This window comes from Malaclemys terrapin, chromosome 15, assembly GCF_027887155.1.
Source record: "Malaclemys terrapin pileata isolate rMalTer1 chromosome 15, rMalTer1.hap1, whole genome shotgun sequence".
Taxonomy (NCBI): Eukaryota; Metazoa; Chordata; order Testudines; family Emydidae; genus Malaclemys; species Malaclemys terrapin.
The window spans coordinates 26,990,615-27,013,993 of record NC_071519.1 but is presented as its reverse complement, the minus strand read 5'-3'; the positions used below and the strand labels follow the sequence as shown (position 1 = coordinate 27,013,993).

At 41.2% G+C, this 23,379-nt stretch overlaps 1 long non-coding RNA gene across 1 annotated transcript in view; it reads right to left on the bottom strand.

Annotated features, from left to right (window-relative positions):
• The window catches only part of LOC128823248 (uncharacterized), a 209,060-nt gene extending 194,591 nt beyond the window's left edge, over nt 1-14,469 (bottom strand). Inside the window, exon 1 of the long non-coding RNA XR_008441708.1 lies at nt 14,415-14,469. This is a non-coding gene — a long non-coding RNA (uncharacterized LOC128823248). The remainder of the gene's footprint in view (nt 1-14,414) is intronic.
• Between the last annotated feature and the right edge of the window lie 8,910 nt (nt 14,470-23,379).

The window sequence follows — 23,379 nt, the reverse complement described above, 5'->3', positions numbered from 1 at the left end:
GCGCTCTCTCCCAGTGCTGTGCCACGACTACACAAGCCACGTTAAAGCGCTGCCATGTTAAAGCGCATGACAAGACCTTCGACTCAGATTTTCAAAGGAGTCAGAGAGTGAGATTCTCACCTCCCACTGACATTTCAAAGGGCCTAAGGGCAAGACTTTTAAAGCTATTCAGGTGTCTAAAGATGCAGATAGGCACTTAGTGAAAAAGCACCTAGGTGCCCACCCCATTGAATTTTAAATGCCTTTAAAAATCAGGCCCCGAGTCCCCTTTGAAAATCCCACCCTGTGTAATTTCTTCACATTCACACAGACAGTCTGTGTGAGAGGCAAGAATTGAACCCAGATCTCCTAAGACCCAGGCCAAGTGTGTTAATTTAAGAAACAGTGTGGTTTAGTGGATAGAGCACTGGACAAGGATTTAGAAGATCTGGGTTCTAAAGGAGTTCTGCAACTGGTTTGCCGAGTGACCTTGGGTGAGTCACTCAATCTCTCTGTACCTCAGTTTCTCTATCTATAAAATGGACATTATGATGCTGACCCCGTTGGTAAAGCACTTAGCACTTTATCTAGTTCTTTCTCTTGAGAATTTTTGGCTGCATCCCAGCTGGAATGGGAAAATAGGTCCCTTGTGGTTTTGCATGTGAACTGGGGGCAGAAAAAAAAAACCACACAGATCTAAATCCTTCCCCCCCACCTACCTCAAATTTGGCAGAGATTTTTAGATGAGAGCTTTTGGTTATACCCCATCTCTTGACCTGACCAGCACATTTCGTGCTGAAGGCTAACCTTGCAGTGGTCTTACAAAAGAGCTGTGCACGGCACATCCTGAAAGACAAACTCATAAAGCAAACTGGAGCAATCAATAGGGGAAACGATGAAGGCCTAAACAAGCCAAATGATGTTGACAGGACTAGGAGAGAAAGTCCTGAAGAAGAGCTCTGTGTCAGCTTGAAAGCTTGTCTCTCTCACCAATAGAAGTTGGTCCAATAAAATATATTACCTCACGCACCTTGTCTCTCTAGGAGAGAGCGGCACAGACAATATTTCTTTGGTAATAAAGAGAAAATCTTTAATACTGTACTCCGATTCAAGAGAATCCAAGGTAATTTCCAGCAGCCGATCTGGGACAGAGGTGACCATTGTCCAAGCAAACAACTAATGAGTGCTCACTGACCTGTCTTATCTAGGTATTTATGTAGTGCTGCACATTGATGTGTTAGATCTGAGTGAAATGCAGTGGGATTTAGTCCACTGGAGTTACACACCAGGTTTGAATTCAGTCCAATAGAACTACTCTCATGATTAAGGATGAGCAAAATTTGCCTCTCTGTGTTGCACAAAATCTAGTTTCCCCTTGATAATATATTACTGAGGTCAGGATTTTTATTAGGCAATTATGAACCTTCTTTAAAGTGGTTAATGAAAGATCCCTAGAGCTTGACCTTGACCTTGGCCTGTCTGTGTATTCTTTAATTAGATGTAATTATTTCCTACCCTTTGGGTTGCACTGAATCTTGCAAGGAGTTGGGAACCACAAATGATTCCCAGACTGATTAATGTAAATAAGGAAACTGGTCTGAAATCACACGGATCCTGCTTTTCCATATTATTTGGATCTTATTCTTCATTTACTCTCTTCATTGCCATTAGGCATGCAAATTAGAGTCAGCACACTGATCTGAAGTCTTCTGATGAGTTCAATGACCTGGCTGTTCAGTGTGGTGATAATGTATCGTTATATCTCCTGAAACCTATGCAATTTGCACTGGGATAGAGTGAAAGTGTATTAAGCATAAAGATACATTAGAGATCGTCAAAATGTGATGAGATCTTTTCATGAAAAATTTCAAAAAAATAATTTATTGTTTTCATTTTTTAAAAAATTCACTTTTTTCTGTATTACAATGAAAAAAACGCAAAGCAAAATTTTTCTTTTAAAACTTTTTCCATTTTTTCACTGGGGGAAAAAAGGGAAAAGAGTAAAAATGGTGAGAGAAATTAGGTTCTCTCCCACTTTCACCTTTTTATGACTTTCCTCTGAAAATATATATTTAACGTTTTTAACATTTTTATTTGAAATAGGGGGAGCAGTAAAAAGATGAGAGAAGGTGAGAATATAGCAACTTGGAAATGAAAAATTTCAAAAAGACCAAAAAGAAATCTGTAAATAAGTTCTTTGTTTTCTTGTGGGGGGGAAAAATTGAAGGAGGAATAAAAGTTTCATGGAAGATTACAAAATATTCAGTTCTCGATTCTGCACGTATGGCACACATCTGTATACCCATCTGTTATATATAGTGGATTATTCTGACCTTTTTCGATATTCTATATGCTTTATTATCCATCAATTTATCCAATGATTACAGCTTCCCCAACCTGTGGGGAAGGGTTGGGATAAGCCAGTCAATCAAGATGTAGATTAATGAAAAGGTCAGAGCAGTATAGCATACGACCATATTTCACAGGTTATATCAGACATTAAATTCCAGCACCTCATCTTCATAAGAGAGATGGTAATGAGATCAAAAATTGGCACAAGGGTGCCAGTCTGGGAACAAGACTGTAACAAGAATGAAGAATCAGAGGAAGGTTAGGATCCTGAAATCATTTGGCGGGGGGTTGGGAGGGGGAGTGATTTTGAGAGCTAGAAGGGAAAGGGGATTCTGTTATCTCAGATGTAGGCTGAAGATGCAATTCCTGGATAACAAAATAAGAAAAGAAACAGAGCAAATTCTACATGATTGCATCATTTGCAACAATTAGTTGAATCCAATGGTGACTGTTCCTCGCTCAGTAAAATCAAAAGAAAAAGCAGGGTATGCTGGAGACACTGATAATTAACCTGACTCAGTATACGTTTTTCTTCTTTGGCGCAACAAAACAAACATTTCCATGGTTCTGGAAAAAAAAAAAAAAGATTTGCCCCTCTGTAAATATTTGTATTCTGGGATTAGTTGATTATTATTAGTCATTTTATTATTTGTATTATGACAACTCCTAGTGGTCCCAGTCAAGGACTAGGGCCCCATTGTGCTAGGCACTGTACAAACATAGTCCCTGCCCTGAAGAGTTTACAATCTAATGAATTAAATCTTCCACTGAATACCAAGAAATTGGCACAAATGCATCTGTAGGGAACCAAATGCGTAATATTCAGTAAATGGAAATCTGATTCATCTTCAGCGTATTCAGACTGGTTGAACGACCCGGCAATCAGCACTGATGGAAGAAATAACAGCAGGAGCAATACAGGGGAAAGTACGCTAGAGTGTAATGTCACGTGGGTAGATTAATACAGTCACGAGATAACATGGCTCACACATGGTATCTTTATTAGAACACAATTTTTAGATTCCAGGTAGATTTTTCAAATGGAAATTTGATTTACTCCACTTGCCTTGTCTTTCCTTTCCTTTCCTCCTTCTTCCTCTCCTTCTGCCCAGTCTTTCTCACGGCCCACTCTTCTATAGCCTCACACCCTTCCTTTGTTTTTCGGATTAGCCCATCCCGCTTCCAACATCCCCGCTCAAAAAAAATATAAAAACAAAAGAAAAATGGGACAGTAGCCTGATGTTTGAATCCATCACTCTGTTCCCTTTCCTTGTATGTCCTATCTCTATACCCCACCCTTTGTCTGTCTTGTCTATTTGGAACGTAAGCTTGTTGAGTCAGGGGCTGTCTATTGCTCTGTGTTTGTACTGTGGCTAGCACAATGGGATCTCAACCTTGGGTTGTCCTTAGACTCCACTGTAATGCACATAACTATAATAATACACACAAACAACAACATGCACTGGTCCTTTCCCATGTCCAAAATAAATACATAAAAAAGAAAGTGAAGCTAAAAGTATAAATGGGATTTTAATGAGATTAGGGCACCTAACTCCCATAGGCTCCTTCAAAAATCCCAGCCTACAGCAATAGATTTGTATTCTTGCATTTCTTTGTCCTGATGTCAGGAAAAGGATTGTTGAATTAGTTTAAATATCTTTCTTATTGCTCCAGGTTGTGTTTGTTCGCTTGTACTCTGCATTTTTTCTTGAAAAATTAATAAAGAAAAATTCTTTTAAAAAAAAAACAGCAAAGATAAAATCAGAGTGAAATGAATAAACTTTCATCCCGATTAAATCCACAGCTGCTAACTGAAAACAAAAGCTGTTTTAAATGAAGGATCCATAGGAGAGATTTGGCTTCTGTGCCCTCAACTGCATATGGTATCATCTAGAGATGTGCTTTGCCAGAACACTGCTTAGAGCCTTTTAATGCTTAACTTTAATAGAAGTCAATGGAATTTAAGCCTGTGTTAAGCATGTGCTACAGTGCTCTGATGAATAGGATATATTTAAGCATGTGCTTAAAGTTAAGCAAGTGCTCAAGTGCTTTGCTAAATTGGTGTCTCTATCGGCAGAACTTCATTCAAAAGCCCAGCAGCCAGGGCCGGCTCTAGGCACCAGCAAACCAAGCACATGCTTGGGGTGCCAGTTGTGCTCCCGGAGGTGGATGTTTTTTTTTTTTTTTTTCCCCTTCAGCAGTTGCGCTCCCGGAGGTTTTTTTTTTTTTTTGCTTGGTGCGGCAGAAAACCTAGAGCTGGCCCTGCCAGCAGCCACAGCAGAGCTCTGATAGGGACTCTCAGACAGGCCCTGAAATAAAGACTGTATCCTTAACAAGCTAGTAAGCCCCCCTAAAATTCTGACCTAGGGCCACTACAAGGTAAATCAACCAGGACTTTGAGTTGTACACGGAGTTGGATCGGAGTAAAACATTCAGGAACTGAATACGTCCACTTTTGTGGATGTTCTGGTTCAGAAGCAGATCTGAGCTTCACAGCTATGCAAACATCTCTGCGTCCATCTATCCATTGCTAATTTGCCCATCATCGCTTCTAGACTCTCATGGGAGTATATTTCAAGTTCCAGCTTGGAACAAGATATATTGTAAAACCATGAGAGATGCCAGTCACATGGTAACTTCAGGCTCTGAGCAGAAGTAGAATGGTCAGAAATCTATCCAAGAAATCTGTCCCTGTGACATTTTTAGCCCAATTTGGAAGATTCAAGTTGTTTGGAAAAATCAGAAAACAGAAGAAGCAAGTTCTAGCAGTTAAAGAAAAGGTCTGGGCTCGATGTCGGGTCTAATCTTTGTTCTTTCAAAGACTTGTAGTCTGTGACCTTGAGCAAATCACTTGTGGACAGAACTTTCACACTTGGATATCTAAATTTCTGCACCTAAATCCATATTTAAATGAACGGCCTGATTTTCAAAGGTGCGAACTCAGTGTCCGCAGCTCCTACTCAGGTCAATGGGAGCCACTGGCACTTAATTATATGAAGCTTTCAAAAGAAGATGCAAGCTCTTCACATGGCACCATAATGTGAACACTCAAAAATGCAGACAGTGGTCCGAATAATATAAAAACTGAGTGTGTTATTAGTGCTGTCAATTTAGCCAAGAATGTTATGGCATGTGTGTCACTAAGAGAGACAGAAGCTATTATTGAAATGAGATTAGAATCGTTTTGGAACATCAACAGCGGCATTATAGTTGGTAACATTTCCATCTAAAATAGATGACATTGATGCTATACAATCAACAATGCCACTGGGAATAGGATACAGAACAGAAGACTAGATTGTTTTACTCTGTATTGATTTTCTCTTAGTAGTTTTTGATTAACTGTCAAATCAATTAGCTTTCCCCACCCAAACACGATATAAGTTTGCTATATTTTTTCCATCTCCTTGCATCCCCTCTGTTCAATAAGACATAAATAAGAGAAACCCAGACCCAATGGCTCAAACTGTGTTCTGAAAGAGGGTATTACTGAGGAGATAAGCCTACACTGATAGCCTTTGTCTCTTCATAGTGCTGGAGTCCAGCCATGTTTTTACTGAATCAGGTTCTGAAGCTGTTTGAGACACTCAGAGACCTGATTATAGCCTTACTGTAACGTCCTTTTAAAATGAAATACATGGCATTTCAGGGTGACAATGTTTTTTCGACTCAGGAAAGGCAAGTACGTCTAGGGGTTCTCAACCACCCTGGCCTTCCCATGTTGCTAAACAGGAACGGAGTCCCAGCTATCCATCTATTTTGGGTACTTCTATGACTCCGTTACTAAAGTAACTGAACACCTCAGAATCTTTAATGTGTTTATCCTCACAGCCCTCCCTGTGAAGTAAGGAATTGCTATTATGTGAGGATGCAGCACAGAGATGCTGATGTGTCTTGCCCAAGGTCACATCAGAAGTCTGTGGTGGAGGAGAAGACATCTTTGATTTCGCAACTGTCAGGCAACCTAACAGTGGGGCTGTCCACAATCCTTCCTCTTGTACACTTTCATCTCTGTTAGAAGGGAGGATGGGGCTGGTGTGGAAAAGGGGGTCTCAGTTTGGAAAAAAGTTGAGAACCCTTGTGATAAAACAGACTTCGTGGCACTAACCACAGCTTTGCCACTGACTAGCTGTATGACCTTATTCATGTCACTGGATCACTCCTACCTCAAAGGAGTGTGAGGACCCTTAAATATTGGCCCGGTCCTACAAATCTTTGGCACACAGAAGTCCCCAAAGAAAGATCTGTTTATGGAGTTTGTGGGATCGACCCTTTAATTTTACCAAGTGCTTTGAGAGCCTCGGATGAAGGATATTGTAGAAGTGCTAGATATTTAGGCCAGATCTACACTAGAAGCTTTTGCCACAATAGCATTGTCAGTAAGGGTGTGATTTTTTTTTTTTTTTTTTTCTGACATTTCTATATGGGCTAAAGCCCTAGTTTAGACACAGTTATAATGGCATAAAAGTGCTTTTGCTGGTATAGCTTAATTTGGGAACCAGTATAATAATAAATAATAATAATAATACCACCTAGCTCTTATATAGCACTTTTTTCTCAGTAGATCTCAAAGCACTTTACCAAGGAAGGTCAGTATCACTACCCCAATTTTTTGTACATATGGGGAAACTGAGGCACATAGTGCCTCACCTAAGGTTACCCAGCAGGCCAAAGATAAAAACAGGAATAGAACCCAGTTCTCTGGAGTCCCACTCCAGTACCCTATCCCCTGCCTCTGTCTATTGCCTACACCAACAAATCTTTCTAGGGCAGACCTAGCCTCAGACTTCTGCCCTTTCTTTGCTAATCTCCATTGCTGTCAATTAGCCTATGAACATGATATGTCAACATAGGTGGTCAGTTTCAGGACCTCTTTTATTAATACTATGAGAAGATTTACATTTTCAAAACTGTCTATCAAAGCTGAGTTCAGATATGTAGCATCTTCACCATTGCCTCTAGATATTTTTGCTGCTATATTCCAGTTTCTTTTCTTGGTTATGTTCTAGGCTATTTGCGTGACATTCACCCCATGTGCAGAAAGCTATCACTAGGTCTAAGCACCACATAAGCCCTAATTCACCTTCACAGCACTGACATTAACCTAGCTTTCCTGACAACGCCAAAACTGCGATCAAAAGGCATTTTGTTTATAGAGACAGGACTGAGCTGGAAAGTTCAAACTCAGGACTGAATCCAGATCTGAACTTTTGAAAAGTTCAAAAGTTTTTGAATCTTGTGTTTTGCTTCAGCTCATTTCTCTCTCTCTCTCTCTCTCTCCCCTTTTTTAAAATTCAAGTTGTGGTTAGTTTTTGGAATTAAAAAATGCCTAGGGACACTGTACTATCCAATATACCTATCTAAAACCCTAGGCTATATACATTGGACAATATATATTATTTCTATAGTATATGCACGCTCCACCTGAGCTCAGGGCCCCTTTGTGTTTGTACACATAGCAAGAAACAGCCCCTGCTGCAAAGTTCTGATCATCTAAATGGAGACAGCAAAAGGTGGAAGGTGAAACACAGGTGAAGTGACTTGCCCAGAATCATACAGCAGAGCTGAGAATAGATTCCAGGTCCCCTGATGCCCACTCCGATGCCCTATGCACTAGATAGCACTCTCTCAATAGACTATGATGATGAATGGCTTAGAACTACAAGCAATAAACAAACTCTAATGACTAATGCACGTAAAGTTCCACAAAAATAAGATGAACAAAACTACTTAAAATATTTCATTTTTTTATCCACTCTCTAGTGCTTCCTGGTCTCATAAAGGGGGGAGGGGGAATCTTCATCTGTTAAAATGAAATCTGCCCCAGTGTTAGGTGTGGGGAGGCATAGTCAAACCAGCTGCTGCTACCAAACAGTCAGCCAAGATTCTCATTTGTTTTGGCTAGCACTGAAGAATCAGATTCGGCATCTTTGAGAACAAAATGGTGCATGGGAACAAATCCAAGCTACAAAAGATAAGCAGCCCTAAGAGTCGCAACAGATTATTTGTCTGGTAAAACAGAAGGAGAATTCTATTGAGAAACTTGCAGGATTCTGGTCCAGTCCCACTAACATAAGTTGTGCTTGTTTAATGTCAGATGATAGCCTCTTGGGCTGTTCAACAAGTGTTCAACTGCAGCGCTTTCTGGTGAATAATGAATTGCTGTTGCAGAAAAGATTTGTGAAGAAAAGTGCTTTTTGCAGGACTTTTGCGAAGTGGGAGGCATCCATTCCACATAGCAGCTTTTGCTAGTGATACAGAAATGTGAGAACATGAGGATTTAAAAATCCAAGTAGCATCGAAAGAAGTAAATATAGAATATAATAATAAATGTGCTCTCCTGTAAATGGCTTAGCCACAGACTCCTCTGACTTCGGACAAACCAGGTAACCTCTCTATGCCTCAAGTTTTCCAAATTCAAACCAATCTGTGGATAGTATTACTGTACCAACCTACCTCACAAACAAGTTACATCAGGGATGATTTTGGCCCATTATCTCTATTTATTCTTCATAACTACGGGCCAAAGAGTAAGGTCCAGCAGCCAAACAGGGTTCAACCCCAGACAGAGGAGACCCTAATGGGAATTTGCCAGAGTAACAACTGAGTATACAAATGTAGTAAAGCCTGAGTAAGGACTTTTATAATTCTCTCTCCAATGACTTCAATGGAGCTCTGGTGACTTAATCATAGAATCATAGAATCATAGAATATCAGAGTTGGAAGGGACCTCAAGAGGTCATCTAGTCCAACCCCCTGCTCAAAGCAGGACCAATTCCCAGCTAAATCATCCTAGCCAGGGCTTTGTCAAGCTGGGCCTTAAAAACCTCCAAGGAAGGAGACTCCACCACCTCCCTAGGTAACGTATTCCAGTGTTTCACCACCCTCCTAGTGAAATAGTTTTTCCTGATATCCAACCTGGACCTCCCCCACTGCAACTTGAGACCATTGCTCCTTGTTCTGTCATCTGCCACCACTGAGAACAGCCGAGCTCCATCCTCTTTGGAACCCCCCTTCAGGTAGTTGAAGGCTGCTATCAAATCCCCCCTCATTCTTCTCTTCTGGAGACTAAACAATCCCAGTTCCCTCAGCCTCTCCTCATAAGTCATGTGCTCCAGACCCCTAATCATTTTTGTTGCCCTCCGCTGGACTCTTTCCAATTTTTCCACATCCTTCTTGTAGTGTTCTATTAACTGAGAGTCAAGCTTCTCTGCTTCCATGCTTCCTAAGCAGAACTGTGTGACCCTTTCCTTACTAAACCCCAAACCACCATAAATTTGATGGTTGGCACCATTTGACTCCAAATCTGGCAAAACGTGGTGAATTTCGCTGTGAAGTTCAGGTTCATTCAAACCCAAATCTGAACCAGGAAGTGAAACACCCAGGAGAGATAACAAAGCCAACCACACACAATTAACCTCCAGTCTGAAATGACTGAACTTTATATATAGCTGATGCTCAAAAAGCAATGCGATAGCAGTACTTGAAATTACTCCTTAGGAAACATCCCAGTTCAAGGGTCCAACTCTGCAGCTGCTACTCATGCACGAGTCTCAGATGAGTCCGCAGAACTGGGTACAATCTCGCTGGGCCAGCCCTGCACCTATTTTACAATAGAGTCAGCAGAAGTTCCATGCACAGAGCACACACAGAATTGGGCACACCCTAAAATGTGTCCAAAAACATCACAACTCTTCTTTTTGCTCTGCATGATTTAATAGTATACAGCTCTGAAAAAACAAATCGGCATTTTGAAGCCTGAATGATAAACAGCTCTGTGGCCAAAGGGAATTTTTAAAATATTCTTAATCTCCATTGATTTACTGGCATTACATTCCTTCTGAGTATAACATATTTTAACAGCATGGTACAAACTGCAGTAGGGGCTAATTGCTGTAGCAAACGTTAGTTATACTTCAGTGCATTTGGAGAGCAGTCTGAACCCTCGTAACGGGGTAATCAATATGGATTTTGTCATAAAATGAGCCAAATTCAGACAGTTGCTTTTAGACACACAGGGCCAGATCCTCAGCTGCTGTAAACTTCCATAACTCCACTGAACTCAATGGAACTGGGATGATTTACACGAGGGAAGCCCATGCCCCATAGCTAGGGTTTGATACTGCACAGTATTCAGCACGTTCCATTTCCAATGAACTGGTGGGCAGCAGGGGTTGCTCTGAACTTTGTCAGACTGGGCCTCTTGGGCAAATCTTGCTGCTTTCCATACTGTATTATGAGTGGATGGAGAACTTGCCAATATGATAAACTGTTTGGGATTTTTAAAACTTGTAGTCATGGTCTTAAAGTAAACTGAAAACCCTTTGGACTCGACCAAATTTGACTTGCTCCAATTCCATCAGGCTGTTTTGAATTTTTTTAACTTGCAGTCACGACCTAAAGCTAATTTAAACCATATTGCTAGTTCAGCTGAACCTACCTCTGGTTCAATCCCACTACTTGCCAGAGTGAGATGGGGATTGGAAGCCTGATTTCCCAACCTGGCCATGTTTACAGACATTTCAGGCTAATTTCTATTAAAATAAGAAGCAATAACAACACAGGGTAGTTTTTAAAAAGCCCACAACAGAACTAAATGGTACCGTTGCACCTGATGACATCTACATGAGCTCTGAGATCAGGTGCTTGGCTTTACAGAGGTCTGTTTGCCCTATTCAACATAGTCGTTTAATTTTGCTGATGCTATTTTGTTTCTAATCTGCACTTCCCCAGGCTGTGAAAGAAAAATCACACCTTTCTGAAATGCCAGGGAAAATCTCTCTAACCACCTCATCTTTTCAGATTTAAAATGCCACTTTAAAATGGAAATCAAGGGCCTGACACCAATTTCCCTTTCACCGTGGTACCTTTATTGGCTTTAGTGCAGTTATTCCTGACTTACAACAGTGCAAGTGAGCTCAGATTCAAGCACAATAAAACATAAGACAGATGAAATTCAGAGTCAGTACAGCAGCTTTGGCATCCAACAATGGGTGAAATTCTGCCCCCACTGAAGTAAATGGCCGAAGTCCCATTGACTTTACTGGAGCCAGGGTTCTACCCAAAATGTACTGACATGAAAGGACAAGAGATGTTTGTTACTAGGATATTTGTCAATATCATCACCGACCTGTTCATGCAACTCATGGTCCAGATCCTCAGCGGACATAGCTTCACTGAATTCAGTGGAGCTCTTCCCACTTACTCAACATGAAGATTTTCCCAAACAGCGTGGAAATGCAAAATTTGGAAAATATCAACTAGTTTTAAAGGAGGCTGAAAACAAAACAAATGGCTTGTAAAAAAAAAAATTGTGAAAAATTCGTCCTCTCCTTCATCAGATTTTGAAAACTCAATGAAAAAATGTCCCCCAAAATTTGGAAATTAGGACCAGCTCTACTTCTATGGCCTTAAACCTCAGCTCCATTGAGAAGAGGAGTGGGAAACTATCACCAAGGATCGATACAATGAGACCTCTACATTGCAAGACATCTGTATAAAGAATCCCCTAAATCATTCTATAAAACCAACCTTACATTAGGATTCAAGAAGCAAAATAAAGAGCAGTTATTTAGCTATCAATGGTATCACACTGTATAAACAATACTAGATGCAGTAAACACTGATATGCTTGGCCAAATGCAGAAGGATTAAGAAACGTCCACGTACCCCTACCTGGCATTGTCTCCAGGTGGATGCATTCCTCTGAGTTTCCTTGCAGTTGCTGGAAGGATTAGCTGATCACAGTCCATCCTGTTTTCTATGTCTATGTTTTACCAAGTTAAAGTGACTCTTGTAAGCCACAGTGGCCCTGGTTCTCTACTCACAGCAGGTAAATCACTGAAGTCTTTGCAGCTACACTACTGTAAAAGTGGTCTATGTGAGAGGAGAATCAGACCCATCGTTTGTAGTGGTAAATCTTTGGTGATTCATTATTGTATCATCAGCAGCGAAGAGGCTGCAGATCCAGAAGGCGTTATAGCAACAAACTGGGGAACCCCCCTTTGGAATTTCTGTAAAAGGTTTCTTCTTATTTTCTAGTCTTCTTGACCTTGGCTCATAGTTCAATAACTGATATTGTTCAGAGTAAGACACAACAATTTCATTAAAAGCGGTTATTAACCTGGGCCTGCCTTCTTAGTAGGAAACACACAAGCTATACTGTGGGAGACCTTCATTGTGTAGACGACAGCAACGTAAATACCAGTATAGCCCTTAAAAATAAGGAGAGAGGGGAAGCAAGCTTCTTGGGTTGAGATTTTGCTCTCAAGCAGAACCCTAGGCAAGAGTTGGAGCATGTGCAGCAGCACCACCTGAAGGAGCCTCAGGAGGAATTTTGCGTCAGACACACCCCTCTGAGGGACAGTTCCTCTGCAGCTACAAGCTGTATTAGCAGCCCTTTACCATACTTGTTCTCTAGCATCCAGGTGGTGCATATGGGTGGAGGCGGAGCCATGGTTCTGCATACTCGCAGCCCTACTCACTTGCTCACGGGAGGAAGAGGTCTTCTGTTGCACTGAGGTGCCAGATGCAAGATCCAGGTAACCCTAACGAACGCAAAGGTGGTGGGGGAATCTTTCCTCCTCACTACAGTCACATTAGGGCTAGTCGCAACCTAGTTAGCCACACAAGGGAGAGGCTAGCCAATAAAATATCTGTGTGCACAAAGTTCAGGGATTTGAGTCCACTTAAGACCAGACCCTCCAAGGTATTTAGGCACCCAGCCCCTGTTGATTTCAGCCAGGCCGGCCCTAGACCAAATGGCATCCCAGGCGAGGAGCGTCTTCAGTGTCCCCCCCCTCCCCTGACACAATTGCACAATAAAACAAGTTTCACAGTATCACAGCTGGGCTCTCACTTCACTTCATTTCATTCTTATATCTCATTGACTGACTGACTCACCCCTTATACACCTGCGAGGGCCTGGCTGACAACATTCTAGAAGGTTCAAGGAAAAGGTAGTTCTCAAAGTGTGGAAGGTTCCATGAGATTCTACAAAAGGTCCAGAACATTGTAGGAGGCTAGTGAAAAACAAATCCACATACAGAATACCTAAAACATTTTACTACAAACCTTCTATTTTTCCTTTTGTCGCTAACCACAAAACAGCACCCCGAGCCTGGCGCCCTCCATGCCCAGCACCCAGGGTGGTCATCTGGGTCACCTGCCCCTAAATCCAGCCCTGGATTTCAGTTAGAGTTACGTACCTAAATACTTTTGAGAATCTGGGCCATAGGAGCCTAAATCACATAAGCATTTTGAAAATTTTACCTCAAGTCTTGAGTTTGAAGGTGGCCACTGAGAGTGTCTGAAATGGATATTCCATTAACACTATCTTATATGCACTGGCAATACGTGCTTAATTTTTGCAAATATATTTTTTCTCCCATCACCTTAAAAAGGCCAAGTGACGACTGCAGGATGACGACACTTTTCAAGTAAGAGACATACATTTATCTTTATCATTGATTTAATGTGCTGGGTTTAGATGCCGCCATGCTGGAGGGAAAGACTGTTGGCATTTCCATGATGGCAAAATCCCATCATTCAGGGGGTTTAGCACTCAGGCATTTCAAATTACATCAGGCTGAATCTTGATTTTAACCAGAAAAGGTAAATTTTCTTTAGCTAAGGAGTGACAAACGGTGGGAGAGGAAAAGGAAATAAAGGAAGGAAGGAAACAGATACTGGTGGGGATTGGTACTTTTCTGAGCTGATCCTGGGCTAAAATACAATAACTTGCTCTTTTAAAGAATTTCTTCAGGCAGTTTCTGCAAAATCTAGAACTCTCTAGTTAACAGCATTTAAAGGGTGTTAGTTTCAAAAGCATTCATGTATTAGCCTCTTTGCTCCCATCGAAGTCAATTTCAGTGGAAGTTAGAGAAATGTTCAGTTCTTTCAAAAATGCCGCCCAAAATGTCTGACTACTTAAGAACCTGAGGCGGCCAGGTGCTGGGTGCCTGCAGCTCCCATTTACTTCAGCTACCGAGAGGGAGCTAAATGTTATTGTCCCTGTTTTACTGATCTGAGAGTGAGGTGCAGAGGTTGAAATGACCTGCCCCAGTGAGCAGGGCCTGACTTACTCAAAATGCAGACCCCCGATGCCCCGTCTTCCGCTCAATCCACTTGACGGTGCTGTCTCTGTGTAGTGATAGATGAACAGAGTAACATTTCAGATATGATACATATTCAATGCTGGAAAGCTAAGATCATGCAAATTCCCTCTCTCCCGCATCAAGGATCTGATCCTTCAAAGTGCCTACTGCCCGCCACTCCTATAGTCATAGCTATAGACCCTACTGTAGTCAATGGAAGTGGAGGGCAATTAGTCCCTTCTCTTCCTGTTTACATAGCACTATCCTTATTATGGGTATTTAAGGAGTAGTAGGTGACAGCTTGTGCTTTTACTGATAATTTCAATCCATCCTTCCCCTCCGCCATAACTAGGAAGACAAAACAGGGTAATGTGTAGGGGAAAGAACCCCACTTCCAGTTTACATGGAACTAGGAATAAAGCTGCACTTATCGGGGGCCCTAAAATAACAAACAACAACAGCCCTGTGACTTCTGCCTGGCTGCAGCTTTTCACATGCAGCAGCAACATACCATGCATTTCATAACAAGAGAGAGCGCGATCAGGCCGTTGTGTCATGCACACCAACGGAATGAACGTAGGGAGATGGTGCTGAAAGGAACTCGAGTGTAATAGGGCTTGGGAAATGCTGAGGGAAGAACTGGGCGATGGAAGGGAAGGCTGTGTGTCAGGGAGGCCAAGAGCAAGCAAAAAGGGGGAGTGAGCTAGGAAGATGTGCACTTTTATTTTATAGCCTCCTTCTCGTCCTGGCTGGCAAAAAATGTGGTGTATTGTGTTAAAATTGCAAACTTCCCTTTAAAGCCTAAGGGATTTCCTTGACCTGCCCAAAGCCAGCCTACCACAAAGTAGGGTGGGTTGTGCCTCTCTGTTTTGGGGAGAGGAGGGGGGGTCTTGTGTTAGCAGTCTAAGTTCTCAGAAATAAAGTAGTGTTATGCTGTAATCTTCCAGCAAGGATATTTTATGTGTGTCTCTAACTTCTGCATATGCCATGAACATAACAAAAAGGAGCGAAGTGCTGGCATCAGTTACCATGTGCACGGACAGCTGCCCCCCCCACACACACACAACCCCCACATTTAAAAGGAACTTGCCATTCAGGCAAAGTTAAAAAAAAAAAAAAGTTTGTGGAACTTATTTCTCCACAACTCAGTTGCTGTGTCACAGAAAGGGACCAGGCAATGGTGACAATATGATCCTTGTATCATTACTGGAGGTTTTGTAAAGGGACCACTCAATGAACAAGAAACACACACTACTTACAGTCCTGCAGGCTGGGAACATGCTGCATGCTAAACAACAGAGAGTGGGGAAAAAATACTCTCTGAACAGGAAGTAATGGGGGTTGGAGCTTGGGTCCAACCCATAATACTCTGAGTAAATCAGTTAACCCCTTGATGGCCTGAGAGGCTAAGAAATTTTTTTTCCCATGAGCTTTAAACACAAATTTCATTCGGGGGCTAATTTGACACTTGCCCAATTTGTATTTTGGAGGGCTTTGTTTGTTTGTTTGTTTGTTTGAGCAAACATGGGTTTTGAAAGGAAGGTTTGGAAATTGCACAGCTTCATCTGCTTCCATGTGAAACTCACTCACATGGACTTTTGTAGTTTTCACACAAAAGCAGGAGTCTTTTTAGGTGGAAGCCATAACTGTTGAGCAAACACTGTGAAATCTTTATACGAAACAGGAACAAAATGTGGAACCCCCAAATTCTAAGGTTTATTCCTGGCTCTGCTACCAATATGCCGCATGGCCCTGAGTGAGTCATGTCACTTTCTGTGCCTCTGTTTCCCTTCCCACTCTTAGTCCGTGTTCTCTATTTAAACTAAGCTCTTTGGGTCAGGGTTTGTCCCTTACTATGTGTGTATACAGTGCGTAGTACAATGGATCTTCCCTCTTAGTTGCTAGGGGCTACTGAAATAACTAGTGATAATTATGATCATCTTCATACCCTTGGGTCGGACCTGTGCTGGAGATCAATTTATACCTGATTATATTTTCTTATTAATAAATACATATAATAAATTAATAATGACAATATATAACTGTTACCGCTAATCCTAAAGTAGCATGCTGAAAAAGCAGTACTTTATTCCCATCCCTTTACACCTTTTTAAATAGGAGACTCAGGCCCCATGAAAATAAAGTTGATACATTTGTTACAGCTTGTGGGCCAGATCCTTGGCTGGGGCAACGCAGTATCGCTCCATTGACTTGAATGAATGGAGCTACACTGATTTGCACCAGCTGAGGTTCTAGGGCTTTGTTTGAAAGGCCCCCCCACCCCTCCACTGATTTCCTCTATGATCATCTACATCTAAAATCTGGTTAAAAACAAGCTAAAAAAAGAGTCTGGTGTCACTTTAGCAATAAAGTATTTTTTTAAAAATATATTTAAATCCTACGTTTTCACCTGACAGCCTTTCTTCTTGGTGCTTTCACTTTTGGGGTATGTAATAGTGGAAGGAGCACTTAAAGGCCAGGCAGACTACAAAGCCATTTATTCCAAAGCCCAGCATTTTACTAACAAAAGGAACACATGAAACCCCCATATAAATGGTGTGGAGCATTTTCTTAAAATCAATCAGCCTCTATTATTTGGTTTAAGCCCAATCTCATTGTCTATGTCTTCCTCCAGAGGCTGATTTCTGCCAGGTAGAAAATTAAGTTTCCTTTACTTTTCTTCCCTACACAATCTTTCAGCATCTCGGCACAGTTGTTCGGTGTGGGAAACCGACTTCCTGTCTCAATAAACAAATGCACACAAGGCTTTTCTGGCCACATAATGGGGTCTTTTTTTTTTAATTTTATACAAAAATCATTCCACACTTAACACATCAATGCGGCCACTTAAGCTCTACTGCATCTGAATTAAAGGGGGAATTGTGTGATCAAAGAGTGTGAAAGAACCACACATGGAGTTGTTCAGACACTTTACTTTTGTTACATTTGATACATAACAAACCCAATAAATATGCTTATCCTAGTAGCCAGTTTCATTATCTCATACACTTCTGTTTAAGAGCATTTCCTTAATACATCTCCTCTTTCTATGATTTACATAGTCATTTTTTTCTGTACCGGCTATTTTGGATTAAAAAAACAAAGAAGGAAAAAAAAAAGTATGGGCATATATAGGGAAAAATGACTTCTCTGGGTTTTTCATTCAATGCTTCCGCTGAGCTGTGGGTTTCTAGGCACAATAAGCACAGAAGCCTCAGCAAGCGCGATGCTATACAAGAATTCTAGGGTGGGGAAAGTTCGGACGGTCCTGTGAAACCACCAATAATTAATTGGCATGATTAGAGGGAACTTTTGGCACTGTTCACCTCTTTATTAACCAAAAATGGGCAGATGAAGATTTCACATCCTCTTCTTGATGTTTATTATGCCAGTGTACCATTCTTATAGGCAATGGATTGACATCAGCATAACTTAGATCAGAACCTGGCCTCTTTTTAGTTTGATTTGCAAGTGACCAATTCTCCCTGCCACCACAGCTGTTGTATGCTTTGAGTTTCAGAATTGCTTAGGAACTTTGACTTTAGCTGGAGCATCTCTGAGGTCAGACCCACAGACCAATTAGATATTCACAAAGGGCCCTTACTCCACCCTTAGACAAAACTTCAACTGATTTCATTGGGTATTTTACCTGCCTAACAACTGGGTGCCTGCCTGACCCTGTTAGTCATGTGAGTAGACCCTATTTATGCAAATAATGCCAATAGGATTCCTGGTGAAACTGTGTGTGGCAATAGGGGCAGTGTCTTTAAGGGCTGAGCTTCCCCAGACAGTGTGGATGAGGTGCTGTGAAGCTATTGTTGTGGTATTCAGCCAGCTGGAACCAGACACAGAATAGAGCAGATCTCTTGCAAGCACCTTATGATGCACTGAGTGAACACTGAACTGTGGGTGCTCAGAACCTCTTGGGATTTGGCCTATAATGAACAATAAATCTAAAGCCTTCCCAAGCCCTTCAGGGTAAATTATTTCTCAATAAATCACACGTGCTTTTAATAGCACTTGTTAATTAACAGGTATTTTTAAAGGCAAAATAAAAAAAAAGATGTGAAGTCAGTGTTTTTCTAGACATGTAAGAGGTGAGCTCTGATCCTGCATTCATTGCAATCAACAGGGACTTTGCCATGGGTGCAGAATTTCTTTAGAGAAATCTGTTTATTCCACAGAATGCCCCTTTTTTCTTGAACTGGATGGAAAAGTTATTCTGCCCTGAGGGGTGGCCAATGTCAAAATCCATCTGTGCTGTAATTATTCTGCTGTTGTACTTGTGTGTGGCTGGAGCAGTGGGGAAAGCATACCTGTAATCCAGGAGAAAGGTATTTATTGTTCCATGCATTTTCCATTGTAAAATATCAAGCATTTGTAATGAGCTCTGGGGTTTTTTTTTTTTTTTTGCTTGGGACACTGATTTGATAGTGGCTTTTAACTCTCATTCACAAAATCTGAACTTGATCGTGGGCCATGTCCTGATGTCATTGCTCAGACTAAATTTCCACTGAAATCAATGGGAATTTTGCTTAAGTAAATTATAGGTAAGGCCTTCGGTATTTCACCCTATTTTTTTTACAGCCTTGATACTGCAACACACTTCTCAAGAAAGGATTCCTGCAGCCATGCACTGGAGATCAATGAGGCTTATGTAGGCACATGCATCCCATCCCCCTCCCTTGCAGATAGACTGTAAGTGCTTTAAGGCAGGAACTGTCTTTTACTGTATGTCTATATTATGCATATTGCAAGGGGGCTCTAATCTGTAGATGCTTCTTTAATATCAATAAAATTTAAATGGCCAAGCCCAAAAACAAGACCAAGGAGATTTGTGAAGGTAAACAAAACATAGTTTTATTGTTTTATATTTCAATAATACCAAAAGTCTTGCAAAACAATTAACTTCTGATGTTACAAAAACATACATTTATATTGCAAGAATATCCAATACTCTGATCATCAGATGGGCCTCAACTTGGTCTCCTATTTAGCATCAGCATTGGTGCAACCACAAATAATTGTGGACTCAAGTCCTTGGTTGTAATTGTGTAGATACATTTTATAGTCTCTAGATGTCTAATTATCTGATACCATAGATTGCCAACTCTCTTGATCTTATCATGAGTCTGACAATATTTGGTGTTTTTCTTGAAATCCAGCTCCTGGAATCATGGAATTATGTGACAATGTCAGCTTTTATTTTTTTTTAAAAAGTTTCTAGCCCTTATGGTTGCAGAGTAAAGGTTGAAATGTGACCCAACTGTAACCTAAATATTCTAACTATAAGACAAATAAAGCAAATCCAAAATGTATATTTAAAAAAATATCTCATAAGTTTCAAGATAATCTCACAATTTTGGAAGGCCTGAGGTTGGCAATAATGCATAGACATCTAAATTGTACAAAGTGCACCTGCAGGTATCTGTGAGGGCAAAAGTACAGGAGCAAAATCAGTAGCCCACTATGTTCTCAAAATTAAAACTGCAGACAGGATGAAACAAGGGCATTTACAACAGCAGTTATGGCTACTCTTCCTTTGGGTTGCATAGAGAAACGTTTATCAGTAATAGAACGGGTCAAAAAAACATACCAAACTTTAGTTGACTTTTTTCCATTTAACTCCAAAATTGCAACAAAAATCAAACTTCAGAAAATTTACAGCAGTTGAAGTCTGGGGTTTTAAAATAAGCCTAAAGGAGTTAGACGCTCAGCTCCCATTGGCACCTAACTCCTGAAGGCTATTCTGAAAAATCCCATTCCTAGTCAAGAACATTTTAAAATAATGCAGAGGTGCTTAATATAGTCAGGTTGAAACAAACAAAACGAGTATAGAAGACACTGAAAGCCTTTTCATTCTCTTGGCTGTTCACTTGTGAAGCCTCCAAGTTCTGTCTCTTGTGTCGCTTTATAAGTAGGAGCTTTTTAAAGTAAGAGTATAGGGTGTGGTAATCCAGCAGCCACTAGTGGTTCTAACCAGCTGCCTCTTCTGACCAGACATCTTCTTTTTGGGAGCTAATGGAGTCCCTCTAGGAGGAATCAGATACAGGCTTTTAACACAACAATAAAGTAAGAACAGGAATTTGAGGAAAAGATGGAGTAGCTCTGAAATCCAGTTGGAATAGCTGCCAAAATGCTTTGATGATGATCATGAAACAAAAAGGTACTTACTGTTTAACAGGTTAGACCGATACCTATAAAACAGAGAGAGAGAGAGCACAACAACCCACTCTGATGCCTCATTAAAATTTTGCAGATATTTTGTCTGGAAATAGTTTTGCATCTAATTATTAAACTGATTCCTGACCCACGACATTTGGATGTGGCTCCAAACTGCAATGCAAACTTTCCAAAAATGTGAGGGTGTTTGAATGTGGTGGATTGGTTTGCCCCAATATAAAAATAGGGTCCAGTTAATTGTAAATGTTTATGAGCATGAATTCAATTGAGCCTTGCACCCATCAGTGAGGAATGGTAAAGCAGCAAAAAAAAAAAAAAAAATTTATGCATATACATCACTACCTCGATATAACGCTGTCCTCGGGAGCCCAAAAATCGTACCACGTTATAGGTGAAACCGCGCTATATCGAACTTGTTTTGATCCACCGGAGTGCGCAGCCCCGCCCCCCCGGAGCACTGCTTTACCGCGTTATATCCGAATTCATGTTATATTGGGTCACGTTATATCGGGGTAGAGGTGTATAAACTTCTAAAGCTCAGGTCAAAAATTTCACACCATCCATTAATCTGTGTGCCTTAATTTTTGAGTACCTGACTTGATTATTATTAGACATTGTTTTTAAATTTAAAGTTGACTTCATGGATTTGACTCCAAGGTCACATAATGAGTCACTGACAGACAATGGAATATGCATCCCATTGTATTTCCTAGTGTTTGATGAAATGATAAATACAGACATACATTTATTTAATTTAAACGAGGGGCCCTGCTCTGATGCTGGACAATTTTGAAAAAAATAACCCACAGGACTTTGGAACACAAGCCTTGCCATAACCAGTCAAACCAATGGTCCATCTCCTGCCACTAGCACTGGCCAGCACCAGTTGCTTCAGAGGGAGGAGCAAGAGACTACCATAATGGGCAATAATGGAATAACCTTCCCTTAGGGGATGTGTTTTCCTAACGCCAAGCATGCAGGGATTGGTTTAGGGCCTCATGGTTGCAGCATTTAAAACCATTCCATATTTGTAGCCCATTTTATTTTATTTAATGGAGAAACATCCTCTAAAAATATCCATTCCAGGCCCTAGCCACCTTCCCTTGTCAAAAATGATGAATTACAAATCCACCAATTTTACCTCATCTCAACTCAAACCCAACCAATCGTGACCAAATAGAAAATAAGCAGCACCACCTCTCCTCACTACCATCCTGCTCAGTTCCCTCCTGTCTCCTCTCTCCCCCAAACTAGGGAGAATCAATGAGCTTTGCATTGGATTAGGGGTATTTTGAATCAGAGTTCCCAATTCAAAGGACCTCACAGAGAATGCCCTACTAGCAGTTCCCTCTTTGTTAAACCAAGGGCTTGTGCTGACCTCAGCTGTGCAGCATTGCATCGGGGTGGGGAGGGGGGGTGAGCTGGTCTCTCATCTAGGCTGGTCCTATGTCATTAAAGACTGTGTAGGTCAAAACTAAAGCTTTAAACTCTTAGGTAGCTGTGGAGGTTCTTATTCTTCATATAATGCATAACCCTTTTTGAATGCTGTTGACCTTTTATCTTCAGTGATGTCTTGGGGCAATGAGTTCCACAGATTAATTATGCATGGTGTGAAAAAGCCTCTCTTAGATTTGAACAAACAACAAAATATACACTAATCCCACAAATGCCCTCCTCAAGCAGAAGTCTGAGGTTGGTTTTTGTTTGTTTGTTTGTAAAGGCTATCATTTCAAGCCTGAAGTTCAATGAACTCAGGCTCTGGTGGACCAGGATTGGAAGTGAGTTGAGCGACTTACACTGACAATAAGAAGAATAGGAGTACTCGTGGCACCTTAGAGACTAACAGATCTCTAAGGTGCCACAAGTACTCCTGTTCTTCTTTTTGCGGATACAGACTAACACGGCTGTTACTCTGAAACCTTACACTGACAATGTCCTCCATGGTGGCTGAGGTCAGCTGGATTAGTATATCTGGGGAACCGTCAGCAAAAGTGTCCCGGCTGACCTCAGCCACCATGGACGGCCTATAGGGATAGGCTCCCTCAAGCATCCAGGACCCAGCTAAATACCCAGAGAAAGTACTTTGATTTGGAGTAACTATGGAATCAGTGCTGTCTTTAGGGAACTGGAATGAGATGTGCCCTCTGGCTAACACCAGCAAGCAAGTGGGCAGCCACATTCTGCATGAGCTGTAGCTGCTCAGTGACCTTCAAGGTTAACCCCACGCAGAGTCATCGGTGCTATCCAGTCTTCAGGTCACCAAGGCATGGTATGCAAGTCCGAGAGGAATGGCCACATTCCCCTTACAAAAGGAAGCTAATTCTGGCCACTAATGCAACCTAAGAATCTAGGAGCTATTTGGGATCCAAAACCAGTCCTATATTTACAACTCTTTTGGCCGAAGGGGGCTGGCAGGCTACTTACTCAGTGGTAGAGAAGAGATCATTTCTACAATGCCCTTGGCTGCAGATATCCTCCTCGGCCCACCCTCTTCATCTCTGCCTTGTCTCCACCCAGCTTGTGCTCATATTAAAAAAATATTTCATTTTATTAAAGTGCTTTGACATCCGGTCAGAGTGGAAGTGCTATGTGAATGTGAAATATTATTAATGGGCCAAATCCCAAAGTCCTTCCTGCAGCAAAATTAAATGGATCAGTTCTTAAGACTCTGATTGTGAAACACTTAATTGAGATGAATCATACTATACTCGGATCAAAATTCTGACACCCCTAACTCACATGACATTTTAATTTCAGACACGCTCCAGGG